Below are 19,665 nucleotides of genomic sequence, written 5' to 3'. Positions count from 1 at the left end.
TTTGACTTTGAAGAGTCTCCTCAATCTATTAAAAACAAATATCAGACACCCAGGTGATGGACATTAAGCCCTTGTAACTATCTCCAAGAATCATAACTAGTGGCTCTAGACTTTATCACATACTCACTTTTAGAGATTCAAAATCAAACAGACAGTTTACATCCTAAGGATAATATTGTGTGTATTTAAAATACCTCTAAAAATACTTAAAAATAAAATGTCAAGATATTTCAACCAGGTATTATTCCTAACTTAACAGGACCCTCTCAAAAAAACTTCATAGCCTGGCTACTTCACCTTCAGTATACAGAGACATTTTCCTATGACCAGCTGTTTCCTGCTGCAGTGAAACAATCCCCGTACTATAGAAGAGACCTTCTTGATCAACACCAAATAAACAGAAATAAAAGAACTCTAAACCACCCAAATAAAAATGGCTATAACATACACAGCACTGTCTAAAGAACAGATGATAGACATGGGTACATAAACCTCATCTAGAAGTGAGTCTGATCTATCTTTTCTTGAGAAGTTTCCTATTATCCACCCTATTCGTGACTTGTGTATATACACTGCTTTGTCATGTTGCTGGTATTTGGTCTCACTAAGTGTCCCTTTTAAAAAAGTTTTCCTGCTCTATTTCTAAAAGAATTACATGTTTACTGCAGAAAACTGAGAAATACAGGAAATAGAAAATGGGAGAAAATTACCATATTCTCACATCTTTAAAAAATTTCACCTCTTGGGGCACCTGGGTATCTCAAGCAGTTAAGCATCTGCCTTTAGCTCAGGTCATGATCTCATGGTCGCAACCAAAATGGCACGGAGTCTGCTTCTCCTTCTGCTGCCTCTCCCACTCACACTTGCGCACTCTCTTCAAATAAAAAAAAATCTTTAAAAAAATTCACCTCTTAACTGATATTTCCTTCCTTTCAGTATTAAATTTTTAATATTTAAATTTAAATTCTTCAAAGTTAAGGGGCGCCTGGGTGGCTCAGTGGGTTAAAGCCTCTGCCTTCGGCTCGGGTCATGATCCCAGGGTCCTGGGATCGAGCCCCACATCGGGCTCTCTGCTCTGCAGGAAGCCTGCTTCCTCCTCTCTCTCTCTCTCTGCCTGCCTCTCTGCCTACTTGTGATCTCTGTCTGTCAAATAAATAAAAAAAAATCTTAAAAAAATAAATTCTTCAAAGTTAAACATATCATTAGTAATATTTTACATTTTCAGTACTTAGTTTGAAAGAGATCTTTACAATTTCTGTTCACAAGAATCTGTGGAGTAGGTAGGCCAAATACCTACCTACAGGTTTTTTGCACACAGTTTCCTCCTAGGCTAGAAAGACTAAAGGCTTTCAGTAAGGCTGCACTGCTGGTTGGTGGTGCAAAATCACACTTAACTTGTAATAAACTTTGCAATCTTTGGTGGAAAAACAATGCTATCAATATAATAAACTTCTGAAAAGAAAACGTATTTTGAATTGAACCAGCCTAATACAATGCAACAACACAGATGCTTTGAATCCAGCACCTGTCTGGGTCAGGTACAGTAGCTCCCAGATTATATATGGTATATATATGCAGGGACAAAGAAAGAAAATAGCTCCTACAAATAAGGTTGGTTCCATCTAGACTCTAACTGTAAGTAGTCCATACTCTTAAGAAGTAGAGATCCAGATACACTATCAACTTTGTTAACTGGTTCTCTGACCTTAAGCAAGTCACAAGCAGTCAGATCCCAGTTCCTTAGTTTGTGGATAGAGTAGAACCTGACAAAGTCTAGTCTCTTGCAGTTTGTAATGTATGTATACATTGTATATATAATGTAATGAATGTATATGATTCTATACATCTATTCACTTAAGAAAAAAAGCTTTGGAATGAAAGCATATCTATTATGCAACTCTGTCTATACTTCAGAAAATAAGCTGTGCCTATTCAGAGAAGTGGCTATCTAGTGAATAATTAACCTTACTCAAAAAGGTCTAGCCTTTGCCCTTGGTTCCTGGAAGGTGATCTCTGAGCCCCAGGAATGCCCTGCTTGATAAATGTCTTTCTTTACCTAGGGACTATGAGCCACTCCAAAGAGTCTAACAATGTGATTTATGGTGGAAGCTCTGGGTCATGCATCATCAATCTCCTGAGAGACCAGAGACTAAAGGTCAGACATGTGGGCAGCCAACCTTATCTCTATGACCAAATTCCAATAAAAACTCTGGACATTAAGGTTTGGGTCAGTCTCCCTGGCTGGCAACACTTTGTGTGTATTGTCACTCATTGCCAGAAGTTAGTGCTGTCCTAGACTCCAGTAAGAAGAGGACTACAAGTTCCAACTGTGTGCCCCAGTGCCTTTTCCCTTGGCTGTTTTTAATTTCTACCTTTCACTGAATAAATCATTAACTATGAGTACAATAGTTTTTTCAAGAGTTCTGAGTCCTTCAAGTGAATTATTGAACCTAAGGGTGGTTTGGGGAATCCGTAAACTTGCACTTGGTATCAGAAATGAGAGTGGTCTTGGAACTCCCAAACTCTGGAGTGGCAGAATGACAACTATCCTCCAGTATTCATTCTCCCTTTCTTTCTTTTAATAATAGAACACCTCGGGGCGCCTGGGTGGCTTGGCCCAGGTCATGATCCCAGGGTCCTGGGATCGAGCCCCACGTCTGGCTCTCTGTTCAGCGGGGAGCCTGCTTCCCTTCCTCTCTCTCTGCCTGCCTCTCTGCCTACTTGTGATTTCTGTCTGTCAAATAAATGAATAAAATCTTAAAAAAAAAAAATAATAGAACACCTCTCCTACCCCCTAAGTGGGAAGCAGAGTTACCAACTAGAGACTACATTTCCCAGTCGTCTTCAAAATCAGGCATGGCCATGTGAATCAGTTCTGGCCAGTGATAGGAACAGAGTAATACATGGGGGGGAAAAAATCTGTGCCATCTTCTTGAAGGAAAGTATTTATTTCTTTTTATGGTATGCAGCTATGAGGTAACTTGGCTTCAACCTGAAAATGAGAACAATACCACAGGGGATGGCTAAGCAAACACAAGGAAACTGAGGCCACAAATAACCTTTTTAAAAAAAAAAGAACAAAAAAAACCCTGCAGTCCCTCACCTACTAGGGACTGCCCACCTACTATTACAGGAGAAAGAAAAACTTCAATATTGTTTGCATCGTTGTGTTCAAAAGCTCAGCCTATTACAGGGGTATCTGGGTGGCTCAGAGGGTTAAGCTTCTGCCTTTGGCACAGGTCATGATCTCAGGGTCCCGGGATCGAGCCCTGCATCAGGGGGCTCTCTGATCAGCGGGGAGCCTGCTTCCCCCTCTCTCTCTGCCTACCTCTCTGCCTACTTGTGATCTCTCTGTCAAATAAATAAATAAAATTGTTTAAAAAAACAAAAGCTTAGTCTGTTACTGCAGTTTAGCCTGCATCCTAATAAATATAAGTACATTTCAGCATTTTAATATCATGATTTAGAGTCAGCATTTAAACTACATACAGATAAAGAGAAAAACAGGATGTGTAAGAAAAATATTTGGATATATTAAAACTGAAAATGCACAACAAATATTTGTAATGTCCCAGTTTGAGACTGATCTCATTAAAAAGAAAGTTTCTATCCCAAACAATTCAATTTAACAAAGAATTTTCTCTCATTCTCTTTGTTATAACAAAAATACAAAAAGATGATTGATTTCACAAAATCAGTCATTTGAATACAAGTTGAAAGAGGCATTCTAAAAGAACTACTAATAATTTTCTTCCCTATAATTACAGATTTCCATAGAAGGAAAAGGAAAGAAATGAAGACTGCTGTTTTAATAAAGTACAAAGAACCACCTTCTCTGGCTCTCCAGGGTGTAACGAAATTAACTGGTTTCTAAAAACCTTCTCTCAATTTTCCTGACTTTCTGAACTCCAAACCATGTGGCCCAATGCTTATCAAACATCTCCACTAGGATGTCCCACATACATCCTAAAGTCAGCATGTCCAAAAGCAGGGCTCAAGGTACAAAGTAAAACAAAAGAATGTTCTTCTGCAGATGACATGGTTAAAAAATGAGTCTAGAAGAAGGAATAAAAAGCCAGTGATCTTCACTAAGAAGTGGCGTATTCTCACAGGGAAACCAAATAATTATCCACTTTAAAGTTCAAGGTTGCAGCAAATCAAGGATTCCAAAGGCCATACAAGTTTAGTAAAACAAGGACAGGACATATCTAGAGAAAAAAGAAGGTAAAATCAAAGAAGAGGGGATTATATCTTCAGTAGTTGTCATATTTGAGCATGTACCAGAATATTTTGGAGGCCCAATTAACAAAGACTAATGAATTCCCAACTCCAAAGTTTCTCATTCAGTAGGTCTGGAGTGGGGGCAGGAATCTCCATTTCTAAAGAGTTTCCAGGTAATGCTCATGTGGGAGAGCCACTGATTTTGGCTGCAGTGTATCTTGAGACTGTAGAGACAAGTACAGAAGTTCAGATGAGACCAAGTATACCAAGAAGAAAAGCTGCTATAGTGTACACTAAATAGAAAGGATTTCACAGTAACAGGAGTAAATGCAACTTACAAAATCAAGGTTTTGATTAGATTACAGGTAACAAGATCTCTCCATCTCTCCCATCCTGTGCCTTGCACTGCCTCTCCCCAAATTCCAGGTCTAATCTACATTCTAAGTATCATACTAAGGAGTTTTAACCTTACTTTGTAAAAGTTAGGAAAAGAAGAGTAAATGTATATATGTAAATGCCGTAGGATGGTGATGGCTGCACACAGACAAGGAGAGGTTCTGCTTCCTGAGCCTAATCTACAAACCTGTAGTACATATCTACCTCTTCAGTGAAGCCCTCTTGGATCTCTTCTCCAACATGAGATTTGTTGCTGTTTTCTCTGTGCATTTATTCCTTTTTGTCAGTGCCTCTGCTGTCTACACCAGATATGCACTGAGAACAATGTGTAGGATTTTAAAGGGCAGAAGAGGGTAGGGGGGATTTCAGGAAGAAAATTCCTGAGCAAAAACAAAAGAAAAAAATAATTTAGGCAACATTCTGGACTGACACATGGACAGAGGTAGTGATAACTTGTAAGGTTGTTGAGGAAATGTAACAGAAGGTTCTGAATATCATACCAAGGAGTTTGAACCTTACCTTGGAAAGGTTAGGAAAGGAAGAGTAAATGTGTATATGTGAATACTGGAGGATGGGGAAGCCGGCACACAGACAGGGAGAAGTTCTGCCTCCTGTGTCTAGTCATGATCCCAGAGTCCCAGGATAGGGCCCCAACAACAGGCTCCCAGCTCAGCGAGAAGTCTGCTTCTCCAACTCTCCCCCTTCCTTCTCAAGCTTTCTCTCCCTCTCTCTCTCAAATAAATAAATAAAATCTTGGAAAACAACAACAACAAAACCCACTAATTTTTAAGATGAAATGACATTCCAAATAGGAGATACTGCATTCCTCAAAAAAAAAAAAACTAGGAATCTTACTCAATGAAACAGTTTATTTAGCTAATAAACTCTATTTTAAGAAACATTCAGTGAGCCCAAGAGAATGTAATATAACCTTCAAATAAAACAATGAGAAGTAAGATTTTCTACTGGGGCATAAACAATATGCAAAAGAACATTATCAACCTTCAACATTATAAACCTCAACAGATATAACTCATGAGCTAAAACTCAAAATGGCAACTAAGTTACTAAAAACACTTTATAACACTAACAACCAATCCATATATTATCAACAACCCTACCTCACTAGCAAAATCACACCTCAGATTTAGTTTTCCTCTCACTTAACACTAGTAATAACCCAAGTCTAAAACTACAAATTCAAATATACCAAAAACAAAACTCTGATGGCCAAAATTATTTAACTTTGAAAATACTGAAAAATATGTAGTTTATAAACTTAACCTACAACACAATTTATGTATATGACTCAAATGAACATCCACCCAAGGTTTTTTATTTTTTTTTGAAGATTTTATTTATTTATTTGACAGAGAGAGATCACAAGCAGGCAGAGAGGCAGGCAGAGAGAGAGGAGGAAGCAGGCTCCCCGTTGAGCAGAGAGCCCAATGCGGGGTCAATGCGGGGCTCGATCCCAGGACCCCGAGATCATGACCTGAGCCAAAGGCAGCGGCTTAACCCACTGAGCCACCCAGGCGCCCCCCCCACCCAAGGTTTTAAACACCAACTGTATCGATAAAAGAAAACGTTACAATTTCCAACAGAAAGAAATCTTTCTACATACATATATTCAAATGCAACCTGTTACAATTTTTAGTAATGAAGATCAGCAGTCTACTACTGACTGATGAGTTGGGAACTCAGTCTACTACAACTGAAACTAAAACAGGTATGTTTTAGTTTCAACCGTCACAAATTGGGCAAATGTCTGTTCACACCTTTTTAGCTATTGTTGTACAATACAAAATCTGAGTGGCCTTTGTCCCTGATTCTTGGGTGGAGACTCTAAATCCTAGGAATTTTACAACTGGTAGGAGGAATCTTTGTTATCCTTGGTGGGCCCCTAGGACATCTTTTTATATTAATATAGAACTCTCAGTGGGCCCCTAGTTTCAGGATGGGGCTAATCACACTTGATAGGCCAGTTTAGTGAGGGGTGCCCAGCTGGTTCAGTGGGTTAAGCATCCAACTCTTGGTTTTGGCTCAGGTATGATACTGTGGTTGTGATATCCAACCTCAAATTCAGCTCTGCTCAGCACTCAGCCTGCTTCAGATTCTCTCTCCCCCTCTCTCAAATAAATAAATCTTAGAAAGAAAGATAAAGGCCACTCAAGTGATTAGAGGGTTGGGGCTTTGGGCCACATGAGATCAGTCTGACCTTATGGAAGAAAGGGGTGCTGGAGACTGATTCACCATGTGGCCAATAATTCAATTAATCATGCCTATGTAATAAAACTCCAATAAAAACTCTGGACACCAAGGCCTAGATGAGTTTCCCTGGTGGTAATTACATATCAATGTGACAGGACAGCATGTCCTGGGACATGGAAGCTTTATATTTGGGACCCTTCCAGACAGCTCTCTAGGTATATCTCCATTTGGCTTGCCCTGATTTGTATACTTTATAATAAAACTATAATTCCAACTATGGTGCGTGCAAGTATTTCCTGAGTTCTGAGTCACTTTAGCAAATTATCAAATCTGAGGGAGTAGTGGGAACTCCCAAATTTGTAGCCAGTTGGTCAGAAGTACAGGTGGCCCCAAAACCCTGGAGTTTGCAACGAGTGCCTTAAAGTGAAAAGAATCTTGTGGACTGTGCCCTTAACCTGTGATGTTGTCTGCCCTAACTTTAGGTACTTTTTTTCCTTTAAAGATTTTATTTATTCACCCGAGACAGAAAGATATATATATATATATATATATATATATATATAGAGAGAGAGAGAGAGAGAGAGAGAGAGAGAGCGCGAGCGCGCGCATGAGCGGGGGGGGGGGGGGGCAGAGGGAGAGGGAAAAGCAGACTCCCTTCTGAGCTGGGAGCCCAGCCATAGGGCTCAATCCCAGGACCCAGAGATCATGACCTGAGCCAAAGGCAGACACTTAACCATATGAGCCACCCAGGTGCCCTAAATCTGAGTAACTAGTGCCAGAATCACACTGCAGCTATACATGTAACAAGATACACTGCCTGACCTGTCTCTTATAGGAACTGAATGGAAAAAAAGCCAAGTGAAGTACTTTTTAAGGCATAAACCATTACAAAAAGTAAAAGACATTTTTGGTTATGCTCTCAAAAATATTAAAGAAAAAACTTAAAATATTTTTTTAATTCAGGATTGTCCAATTTAATTTTTAAAAAAACTGCTTAAACTAATAGAACTTATTTTAAGATATATTTCAGAACTCTGATGAAAAACATTTAAAAGGGAAAGGAATCTAAATCATAATTAAGACTAATGCCTAAGTAATTAAAATATATGAAGTTCATTCTTAGTAATCTCAAGTATAGACATGAAGGACTTCAGAAAAACCTAAGGTTCAGCTATTACTTTCTAACTAAATCTCCAAAAAGCTCATTTTCGCCTTGGTTATGCTCAGGAATGACTGAAGCCACTAAGCAACATTTTGGTTACTCAGACACTGGATTCAAGAAAAATCATTCACATCATGGGGCGCCTGGGTGGCTCAGTGGGTTAAGCCTCTGCCTTCGGCTCGGGTCACGATCCCAGGGTCCTGGGATTGAGCCCCACATCGGGCTCTCTGCTCCGCGGGGAGCCTGCTTCCCTTCCTCTCTCTCTGCCTGCCTCTCTGCCTACTTGTGATCTCTCTCTGTGTCAAATAAGTTAATAAAATTTAAAAAAAAAAATCATTCACATCACAACCAACTTTTTTGCCCATCCTTAACTAATCTTTAATTCAACCATAAAGCCTTGAAAAAATTACTCAAACTAGGGGTGCCTGAGTGGCTCAGTCAGTTAAGTGTCTGACTCTTGGTTTCAGCTCAGGTGGTGATCTCAGGGTCCCTGAGATGGAGTCCTGCTTGGGGCTCTGCACTCAGCAAGAAGTCCCCATTAAGTTCCTTTCTCTCTGCCCCTCCCCCTATTAAAAAAATCTTTAAAAAAATTACTCAAACTAACCTGTATGCATAGACAGCTACCTGGCTACATGAGAAAGCATACTTTAATTTGACTGGATAATACCCTCCTTACTTACTAAACATAAAGACTTAAAGATTTGTTCCATAATCCGCAGAAACACATCACTAATTTTTACTTACTTGCTACCTGAAATTTTAGCCTTAAGAAAATTTAAAGATATCCGTATTTTCTTTTTATTTTATTTTATTTTATTTATTTATTTGACAGAGATCACAAGTAGGCAGAGAAGCAGGCAGAGAGAGAGAGGAGGAAGCAGGCTCCCTGCTAAGCAGAGAGCTCGATGCGGGGCTTGATCCCAGGACACTGGGATCATGACCTGAGCCGAAGGCAGAGGCTTTAACCCACTGAGCCACTCAGGCGCCCCGATATCCGTATTTTCTTAAATCTGATGTATCACATCTTTAACGTAAAACTTTTTCAAACTATTTACAAGCTGACCTTCCATGGCACACATGCTTTGACTTATTCCAGTAACTATGTAATGAGGAAAAAAAATGATTTTGCCTATCATCAACCTATTAAAACATTTTTCACTTATAGAATATATACCCATTTATGTGTAATAGTTAAACCCAAAGAAAACTTACCCACAAATAATGAAATTACTTGTAGTTTGAGGAACACCACACACAAATAACACAATAAAACATAATAGCAAGTTTCCAAACAGAAACCTTGTTTTAATGTGCCTCAAAGCAAGCAGTTATGACCCCAGGTTATGAAATGAGGTAGGAGTAGATGAAAATCCTGGCTCCTTTCATACCTGTGTGATAGGACCCAAGGAACATTATCTGAGTCTGTTTCTTTATAACTGTGCCTACCTCAGAGTGGTTATGAATATTAAATGAAAGACTGCTCTTACCAAAGAGCCTGACACACAGTAAATGTTTAGTAACTTAGCAATTGTTATTAAATTTTGGAACAAATGTTATACAGAGAAGCAATATTTTGATTTTTCCCTAAGTTTAAGGCCCACAGATAGGATCCTCCTGGTTAAAGTTGAAACTAAGAAAAAAAAATATTCCTACAAAAAGGCATTTTACTAAAGATATGCAGACTAAGTAAAAATAACTGGTATCAAGCCAGTGCAGTTACTACATGGAAAATCTTAGTTTCTAACATTTCAAGTTGCATTAGCTGAAAGTATCTATTATTACAAAGCTATTGTTTGTCCCCATTCTTTCTTCTCTATTTCTGGAAAATACTAAAGAAAAAACAAAATCACATTATGAAAAGATGAACAGAAGGGGGAAAAAAAATATGATGTAGAGCCACCTGGGTGGTACAGTTGGTTGGGTGTCTGACTCTTGGTTTTGGCTCAGGTCATGATCTCAGGATGGTGATCTCAGGGTCATGATTAAGCCTCCGGTTGGCTGGTCTCCACACTTGGTGTGGAGTTGGCTTGGGATTCTCTCTCTCCCTCTGCCCTAAGTGATAAACAAATCTTTAATCACTCTAAGTTCTCATTAAGAACCAAACACAATGGGGGGGCCAAGGATCCATAACGAAAAACAGCAGAAACTGAACATAAAAGATGATAAAACACTTCTCCTTTCCCAAATACTACAGGATTCATCCCTCAACTGGATCTTCAAGGATTTTCTGTCTTCAGCCTCCAGCAAGTCCTTTTATCTCCACGGTCCTATCTCCAGCACAACTTCAAAAGAAAATACGTAAAAGCTACTCTGGTGGGCAGCTGCTAAGATAATCTCTCCATATTCCACAGATCTGAGAATGAAAAGGCTAAATTCCACATTAGACCAATATTAGTCTCCATCCTCAACTGCTTACTTCTTAATCTATTCTAGGCATCCACAAAATGTATTTAAGTATGAGTTCCATAAACATTGTTTTGGTAACCAAAAATAACACAATAAACACAAAAATTCAATGAGTATACCTTTGTCTCATGCAAAAACACAAAATCCTAAGTCAATTTCCAAGTTAATTTCAAATACTGTATCTAGAGACTATAAAATTACCCTGTTCTAAGCACTTTACATATATTAACTCATTTATTACTCATCGTAATCCTAAAACATACATATGGTCCTTATCTCACAGATGAGCAAACTGAGCATCAAGATATTAAGTTGCCCAAGCCTAAAGAATCAGTAAATAGTAGGAGACACCATTCTGACCCAGGCTGTCTGATTCCAGAACAATGTTTAAATTAAGTACACCAATTATTCATTTAACAAGTTTTGTTGAGCACCTGCCAGGTAGAATTCTAAGCACTGGGGATAGAGCTGTGAGAACAAGTCAGACAAGGCCCCTGCCTTCAAGTGGAAGAGAGGCCTTGGAGCAAACAAGTATGTGGGGAAAATTTATCAGTAAGTGAACAGTGTATCCTCACCTAGCAATAAGTGCTATGAACAAAAATTAAAATGACAGCATCAGGCACCTGGGTGGCTCAAAGTCTCTGCCTTCGGCTCAGGTCATTATCCCAGGGTCCTGGGATCGAGCCCCGCATCAGGCTCTCTGCTCAGCAGGGAGCCTGCTTCCTCCTCTCCCTCGGCCTGCTTCTCTGCCTACCTATGATCTCTGTATGTCAAATAAATAAATAAAATCTTTTAAAAAAAATAGGGGCGCCTGGGTGGCTGAGTGGGTTAAAGCCTCTGCCTTCAGCTCAGGTCATGATCTCAGGGTCCTGGGATCGAGCCCTGCATCGGGCTCTCTGCTCAGCGGGGAGCCTGCTTCCCCTCCACTTTCTCTGCCTGCCTCTTTGCCTGCTTGTAATCTCTGTCAAATAAATAAATAAAATCTTTAAAAAAAAAAAAATCTTTTAAAAAAAAATAGTAAAATAAAATGACAGCATCAAAAGTGGCTGAGGGAGGGACTGGCTTCTATTTTAGGGATCCAGGAAGGCCTTGCTGAGGTGATGACATTTGACCAGCAAAGAGAAGATGTAAAGGCAAGATAACCACCAGGAGGAAGGGGTGGCCCAACTAAGAGAATAGCAAGTTTAATACCCCTAAGCTAAGAACAGTTTAATTAGTTCGAGAAATGGCAAAAGGACCAGGGGACTGGGGCAGGGTGACAAAGAGTCACATGGTAAGAAGTCCAGTTAGGACTGGCAGCTGCTAAATCATGTAATGCCCCGAGGGGCTGTGGTAGGGAGTTCTGATTCAATATTAAGGGTAACAGGAAGCTTTCAGAGGCTTTTGAGCACAAGAATAACAGCCTGACTAACGTCTTTAAAAAGCTATCTCTGGGGGCGCCTGGGTGGCTCAGTCAGTTAAGCGTCTGACTTCAGGCTAAGGTCATGATCGCAGGGTTCTGGAATGGAGCCCGGTGTCAGGTCTAGGAGTCTGCCTGTCCCTCTCCTTCTCTCTGCTCCCCCCCCCCCCCCCCGCCCATGCCCACTCTGTCTCTCTTTCAAATAAACTTAAAAAATAAAAAGATTGCTCTGATTCTTATGTAGGGATCAGTCAGAAAGAAAAGCAAGAAAAAAAGAGATAGCAGGGAGGCACTGTTCCGACCAGAACTCAGACTAGGATTTACATACTGTTTGTAAGTAGAAGAGGCGCTAAAGGAACATGCAACCCAATAGTCTCTTTTTAAAAAAGACTTTTAAAAGTATGCATCCTCCCTTCATCTTCATCCCCCCTTCCTGACTTGTCTTTAAAAAAAAAAAATCAAATTATTTCTTAATATCCAAGTTAATGCTTCAGTTGGTACTATATATAGGAGAAAAAAGATTAAAACGTATTTCCTTCAGGGGCACCTGGGTGGCTCAGTTGGTTAAGTGTCCAACTCTTGATTTCAGCTCATGTCGTGATCTCAGGGTTGTGAGCTCAAACTCCGAGTGGAGCCTACTTAAGATTCTCTCCCTCCCTCTCTGCACCCCTACCCTGGCCCCACTCATACACACGCTCTCTCTCAAAAAAAAAAAAAAAAAAAAACCTATTTCCTTCATTTGTAAGTATTCTGCTCAATATCCTGTAATATATAATATGCCACACACATGCATATATTCTTAAGAAACAGAAAGTAAAGAGCTTTACTATTTAGCTCAGAGCTCATTCATTAACCTGGAGAAAAGGAGTAACTAGCCCGTCTTCTGATCAGCTCTCTTCTCATACTTTGTTTCCAGCATATCCTGGCTCATTCTAGACTGTGAATTGTAATAAAAAAAATAAAAAGTATACCAGAGGGAATATGTATGTATTTACTGAACATCTCTGTGTACCAGGTACTCAAGAGATGCCTTATATTCAAAGACTTATTTACTCATTAACTATCCAAAGGAGGAAATAATATCTTCATTCTACACCTGAAGATAAAATCAAATATTAGTAACTTAATTTGTTCAAGGTCACACAGCTAATAAGCCAGAATTTAAATCTACATCTAACTCTAAAGTTTTTATCTTTCCAGTACAGCAACTGTCAAATTAAGATCAAATACATGTAGTCTTCCCAACTTATTATTAATGACTGGCTTGTTGCTGGTGAAGACAGGGTTTCTTTCTTTTGCGTAGAACTGAGTTTTGCAGTTGGAGTGGGGAAAAAGGAGTGATCCTAATGACTCAAACACATTATTTTGAAAAATTAGTTTCCACTTGAAATATCATAAATATTAATCCTAAGAGTGATTCTTACCTTTTTAGGAAAAAAAGTCTTAACTATGTATTGTTCACCATAAAACAGAAGTAAAGTTCTATGACAAAAGATGAGTTGGGTATGGATGGATAGAGAAAAAGAGGATATGCACAAAAAGATAATCTTCAAGACACGTGTTGAATCTGAGTGACAAATAGCCTAAGAATTGAATAGAGATCCTCCTAAACCTGAGAAAAATTCACCGAAGAGGGACTTCAGATGAACCTCCCAAGAATGCAACCTAGGAAACATAGGGAGGGAACCACTTGCTAGCAGCACTGGCACTGGCTAAGACAAAGATATGAGAGAAAGCAAAGATGGGAAGTTTGGGAAGCAGGCTCCCCCAAAGGCTGGATTACTGTGTACTCCACAGCAAGAACCAACGTAATAGTGTGACCAACCCCAAAGCAGCAGCAGCTAACTCCTGAAGACTAAAGCGGAGAGGCCAGACAGCCCAGACCCACAGAATTAAGAACTGTTACATTAAAGTCCTTAAAAGTTAGTGCTTTTACGGTGCTTTTTACGGGATGTGCTAGCCTACATTATTTTCACTTAAATGAAACCATTCCCACTCTATACATGACCTGCGAAGGCGTGAAAAACAAACAGTAAACTTATACCATCTGCAATTATTTTGTTTTAAACAAGGGGGACTCAATAAAGGAGTGTTAGATTAAGGTATTTTATTTCCTCACAGACTGGATTTAGGTGGTAAGAGCAGTGAAATATACAAGGAAAAGCCCCTTTCGGTCTACTCAGGGGCTTAATCATTTTAATAGTCAGTGGAAGTGTGAAAAGCACTTGTAAGGACAGTTGGGAAAAGGTGCCCTGCATATTAAGGGAACAGGTAACAAGGAAAACTAAGTGAATAAAAATTGCCTTCAGCTAGTCCAACATCGATTTGGGGGAGGGGAGTCTGATGTAGGGGTCACGGGGTGGGGGGAGGGATGGGGTGACGGGAAGCCGGGCGGAGAGCACCCGCGCCCAGCCCTGGCCTACATCCTGCGATGCTTCATGAACCTACGACCGAACGCGCGCATGAATGAATGGCGCGGGGCTGAATGGCCGGCCCAGGCGCCGACGCAGGAGGAAGGAGTTTGCCGCGCGGTGTGAGCGGGGCCGGGGGTGGCGTCCGCCGGCTAGACCCGGTGAGCACCGAGGGAAGGGCCGCCGTGCGAGTCTCCGGCGCGGGGCGGTCGTGGGCCGGCGGCAGGGTCGGCGGCGCCCGGCCGGCCGCGCCATGGCGGTGGGGGAAGGGGAGGTCACGCGTTACATAACCCGGCAGCTGCCGCGCTCGGGGACGCCGCGGGCAGCCCAGGCCGCGAGAGGACGGCCTGTGGTGCCCGGGCCGGCGCACCCTCACCAGCCCCGCCTCAGGCCGTCCGCGCTCGGGCCGCCGCCGGGCTGGTCTGCGGCGCCTCCGGGCGACGCGTGTCCGGTCCCACCCCTCCCCCACCCCCGCCGCCGGCCCGGGGGTCGCTCACCTTCCGCGTTGCCCCGGACCACCATGCCCGGGCAAAGCCGCCTGCTCAGCCTCGCGGGCTCCGGCGCCGCTCCGGCCGCCGCACAGTGCCCTCGCCGGGGGCCCGAAAGAGCGTCGCGGGAAGGAGTCACACCGCGGCGCCGCGGCCCACGCTCGCCCCACGCTCACGGCGGCCGGCCCTGCGCGCGTTAAGCGGCTGCTCCCGCCCCTCCCCTTCTCTGGCGGGCGCGCGCGCCGCAGCTCCGCCCCGCCCCTCCCCCTCCACGGCCGGCGCGCTCCCTGGCTCCTCCCTCTCCCCTCCCCGCCTGCGCCGACCTGCCCGGCGCTCACGCCTGGCGAGCCGCTGTCCCCGCCCCGACTCGCACTCACCCCCCGCGCGGCCTACGCGCCGGGTCCGAACCCTGCCCCGGGCGACCCCCGCACCGCGGGCTCCGCGCTTCGGAGCTCCGCTGGTGCCCGCCCCGCCCTCCCGCCACCGCCTGCTGAGGGCAGCGCCTCAGCGGCACGTGACCGTCTCGCTCGCTGGGGCGGAGAGGAGTGCTGCGCGGGCCCGCCTTCCGCATCGCGCCGCTTGCCCTGCAACTCCGCAGCCTGCGCACCTCTCGCTTGGGTCGCGGCGCGTCCGTTGCCTCTGCCGACGGCGCGCTGTCCCCGTCCCGCGATGGACTCCCCACTCTGGGAGGAGACAAGTGTGGGAACCGACCATGCTAACCCTGGTGCTGTCTGAAGATAACGAGAAACACACGGGTCCCCTGTCCACAAGCGATTGCTTTACAGTGACATCTAGCGGAGAAAGGGACACACATGAACTGACACTTTTCCTATGCGAGGGAGCAACCGAGAATCATGGCCCACGTAGGTTAGCGAGAATGAATACTGCGCCACGGGGTGTGAGCGATTCATCGCCAGCTCCCGCAGGGACACAAACACCATTTCTCGTCCTTTGAGTTTCTTCCCGGGATTGCACCTGCACCTGGATATTTGTAAACCTACAGCAGGTATCCCACCCCACGTGCAGCGCTGGGGTTACACGTGAAATCAATTTTCCACTAAAGTTAAAAACAAATCGTATATTGTGTATGCTTAAATACAAATTTTAATTGAGGGCCTCCCGGCAATAGACAGTTGTTCCATAAGGACCATTCCCCACTTTTGGCAGTGTCGCTTTGCCAAGGGATTCCACAATGCTATTATAATAGTCTTAATTGTTGTAATAAACAAACGTGAAGCGAACCTCCGTGCAAAGGCTCAACACTTTTTTTTCCTTATTCCCTTACCCAAGATACTTGAAGAGTTTGCATGTACTTAGGAAACTGTTTTGAAAACTTATTTTTCAGAGTTGAGACTTGTTTACTGGTAATTCAGAGGATATTCGAATGAGTTGCTTCTTTTATTCTAGACTTTTCGGGTTTTGCCATTTTATAGACTTATAGATGCACTTCAATTTCGGTGTTCTTGTCTCTAACCTAGCAAAATCAGGTGGCATGTTTTTCTGAGACGTCACAATTTAATACACATGGTGTAATTTCTGTAAACTCACAATCAGTTGCCCACTGCAACTAGGGTATCCTCATCTGCTGAGAGCCCACAGAAAAACAGTAACAACTCTTACTAATTTTTTTTTTAATGTATATCTCTAAATGGCAGCATTCTGTTAATAAGAAATGCCAAAACTTGGGCGCCTGGGTGGCTCAGTGGATTAAAGCCTCTGCCGTGGGCTCAGGTCATGATCCCAGGGTCCTGGAATCCAGCCCCACATTGGGCTCTCTGCTCAGCAGGGAGCCTGCTTCCTCCTGCCTCTCTGCCTGCTTGTGATCTCAGTCTGTCAAATAAATAAATAAAATCTTTAAAATCAAACAAACAAAAAAAGAAATGCCAAAACTCGGTTTTCAAATTGAAAAAGAAAGAAGTGGGAACTCTACGGGAAATGTACCATTGTATTTCAATTGACATTTTTTCCCCACTCTTTCCTTTTAGAGTCAAAGATTTTTTTTTTTTTTTCCTCAAGAAAGAAACACAAACATTGAGCTAACTGGTCTTGGCAACATCTTTATAGAATATGGTAAGATGGTATAACTGCACTTTAGTGCTAAGTAGTGGAAAGCCTCTGATAAGGAAGAAAAACAATCACATTGCTCTTCAGATAAAATAGAACAAAAAAAAGAGATGAGGAGTACATAAATAAAATGTATACAAACTCTAAAATCCTTCATACAATTTTGTCAGTTTCCTTTCATTTTTGCCCATTCTAGAATGTTCTGTGTTATGCTCTCCCATAATAGATCACATTATGTCTGAAGAGCCCTTTCTTTCAATTTTGTCCAGTCACCTACATTCATTCCTTCATTCACTTCCATTTATTCTCATGAGAATTATCTTTCCCGTCTAAGGGGAGCTGGCCTGACCTTTGGGTAGTGCAACTGAGCGAGCCACTCTGGACTCCCACACTTGGGAGATACTTTGGGGTACTTTACCTTATTCCTCTTTTCTGAGCTTCATTAAAATTTATTTTTGAGATTTCTGTCATTACTGACATCTCAAGGGGCATATGAAAGTGCAGACCCTTGCAGGAACAGCCCTGAGAAAGGACATGGCTCTGCTATCTTTTAACCTCTGTATCTGGCAGAAACTTTCCTTCAAACCATCCACACCTAGTCTCAAATACCAAAGACAGAAAATAAGAACATGAAACCATTAAAAAACAGAGATTTGTACTCAAGTCCCTTGGGTGATATGCACAAGGTAACGCCTGTGATTTACTCATGGGAAAGAAGAATTGTGCTGATCGTTGTAAGGCATTCAGCACGTTATGCTGAACAACGAAATAATGACAAGGAAGAATGAGCACAAACCCACAGAAACTTAGAAAGGAATTTGGAACCAGAACTGTTTTACCAAGACTTAATTCTTCTAAACAAATTATCTGTTCCTACAGAATAAAAAAAGACCATGGACAGGTATTTATATATATCTAGATTTAAACAACATAGCTCACAAAATTGAGGATGATTCAACAAGTAAGTTATGATGAGCATTCTGAATGACAGGTTACTCTTTGGTCAACGGTGAACAAAATGCATTTCCTGCTCCCGAAAATTTCCAGTGTAGGAAGGGAGGCCTCTGCAGAACAGGTTAAGTGTGGCTACTGGCAAGCATTCTATGGGAACATAGAAGGGATGTCCGGGAGACTTCCTCAAGAGAGTGACATCTCAGCAAAGACTGAGATCCTAGTCGAGTTGGCTAGGGGAATGACACACCCCATGGAGGGATTACCACGTGCAAAGCCAGAGAAGGGAGGGAGAACAGGGAACATTCCAGAAACTGCAGAATGGGAAGTACAGAGAATATGGGGGCGGGTATGCTGAAAAAAGGAGGCTGGAGAAGCAAGAAGGGGTCAGAACATAAACGGTCTCTTAGAGTGTACGAATATGTTTTGCCTGTATCTGCCCGGCAATTAATCATTGAAGTCCTTAAGTTTTGCTTTTGTTTTTGTTTTAATTTACTTAAGTAATCTCTACACCCAACAGGGAGCTCAAGCTCCCAACCCCTGAGATCAAGAGTCCCTTGCTCTTCCAACTGAGACAGCCAGGCACCCCAAATCATTAAAGGCTTTTAACAGGTAAAGAGACTTTGGAAAATCACTCTGGCTGTTGTGTGGAAAGTAGGGTTGGGGCAGTCAGGAAGTCTTGTATTAGTCCAGGAGCCCAGGTGCAGGCAGAGAAGGCAGTGGGTTGAATTTGACAAGGGTAGCGGTTTTGCAAAGCAATCATAATGCATGGAGAAAAGCGCAAAGAAATTGAGAATGTATTCAAGAGAGGGATTATATAGATTGATCATGGAACTGAGTCTCAGTAATTTTTTTTTTATAGCATTCTTAGGCCAAAAGAAATACCTTCAAGTTTCATTTATAAAGGAGGTAAGGAAAAGTGAATGGGAAGAAATCAGAGAGGGAGATAAACCATGAGAGAGTCTGGACTCCAGGAATCAAACTAAGGGTTGCAGAAGGAAGGGGGCTGGGGGAATGGGGTACCTGGGTGATAAAAAGAAAATTAAATTAAAAATTAAGTTAAAAAAACAAGGTAAGGCCAAACAATAAGCATTTGTGACATAACAATTTAGTAGCCATTTGAAAAAAATTGAAAGAAAGTGAAAGCAAAAATAGTATTTAAATTTCATTTCTAAATAACCATTACTTCCCAATGGGAACTATGTGCCCATCTGGCAATGTAAAACTTTTCAGACTATGGGATCAAATTGGATATTGCCGTCCTCACTTCCCATTCCACACTGGCAAAAACCATTCATACATATTGCTTCATATTCCATTATCACAGGAGGTATAAGGGTGTATGGCTGGCTCAATCGGTAGAGCATGATCTCAGGGTCATGAGTTCAAGCCCCACAAAGGGCATGGAGTCTACTTAAAAAAAAAAAAAAAAAAGAAGAAGAAGAAGAAGAAAAAAGAAAGGAAAAAAGAAAAACAAACAAAAAACAGAACAGGAAGTTGAGTTTGTCCCATTACTACTGATAATAAGTTAAATACCAAGCTAGATGGTGACAGCCAGATCTCTCCATTGTAAAAGCATGTCTTCCCCTGTGTATACTGTGGAGCAGTACATTTTATCAGGTGAATAGTTTCTTCAACAGTTTTTTTTAAACTAATGGTTTCAGTATTCATGGATAATCTTGGACTGAATGAGTTGTTTTATTGGGTTGCAAAGAAAGGATTTTCTTTTTTTTTTTTTTTTAAAGATTTTATTTATTTATTTGACACAGGGAGAGAGATCACAAGTAGGCAGAGAGGCAGGCAGAGAGAGGAAGGGATGCAGACTCCCCGCTGAGCAGAGAGCCCCGATGCAGCTACCCCAGGACCCTGAGATCATGACCTGAGCTGAAGGCAGAGGCTTAACCCACTGAGCCATCCAGGTGCCCCAAGAAAGGATTTTCTAATTCCATAATTTCT

The 19,665-nt window shown here is 42.1% G+C and overlaps 1 protein-coding gene across 3 annotated transcripts in view; it reads right to left on the bottom strand.

Annotated features, from left to right (window-relative positions):
* Positions 1-14,756, bottom strand: part of LOC111155910 (REV1, DNA directed polymerase) — a 95,229-nt gene extending 80,473 nt beyond the window's left edge. For all 3 annotated transcript variants that reach the window (XR_002641162.1, XM_022516375.1, XM_022516376.1), the window contains exon 1: positions 14,704-14,756. The gene's annotated coding sequence lies outside the window, so the exon portion shown is untranslated. The remainder of the gene's footprint in view (positions 1-14,703) is intronic.
* Positions 14,757-19,665: the final 4,909 nt, after the last annotated feature.

The sequence above is a fragment of the Enhydra lutris genome, unplaced genomic scaffold (assembly GCF_002288905.1).
Source record: "Enhydra lutris kenyoni isolate GAN:26980312 unplaced genomic scaffold, ASM228890v2 scaffoldscaffold44, whole genome shotgun sequence".
In the NCBI taxonomy this organism is placed as follows: Eukaryota; Metazoa; Chordata; class Mammalia; order Carnivora; family Mustelidae; genus Enhydra; species Enhydra lutris.
This window is presented reverse-complemented; position numbering and strand designations above follow the sequence as displayed.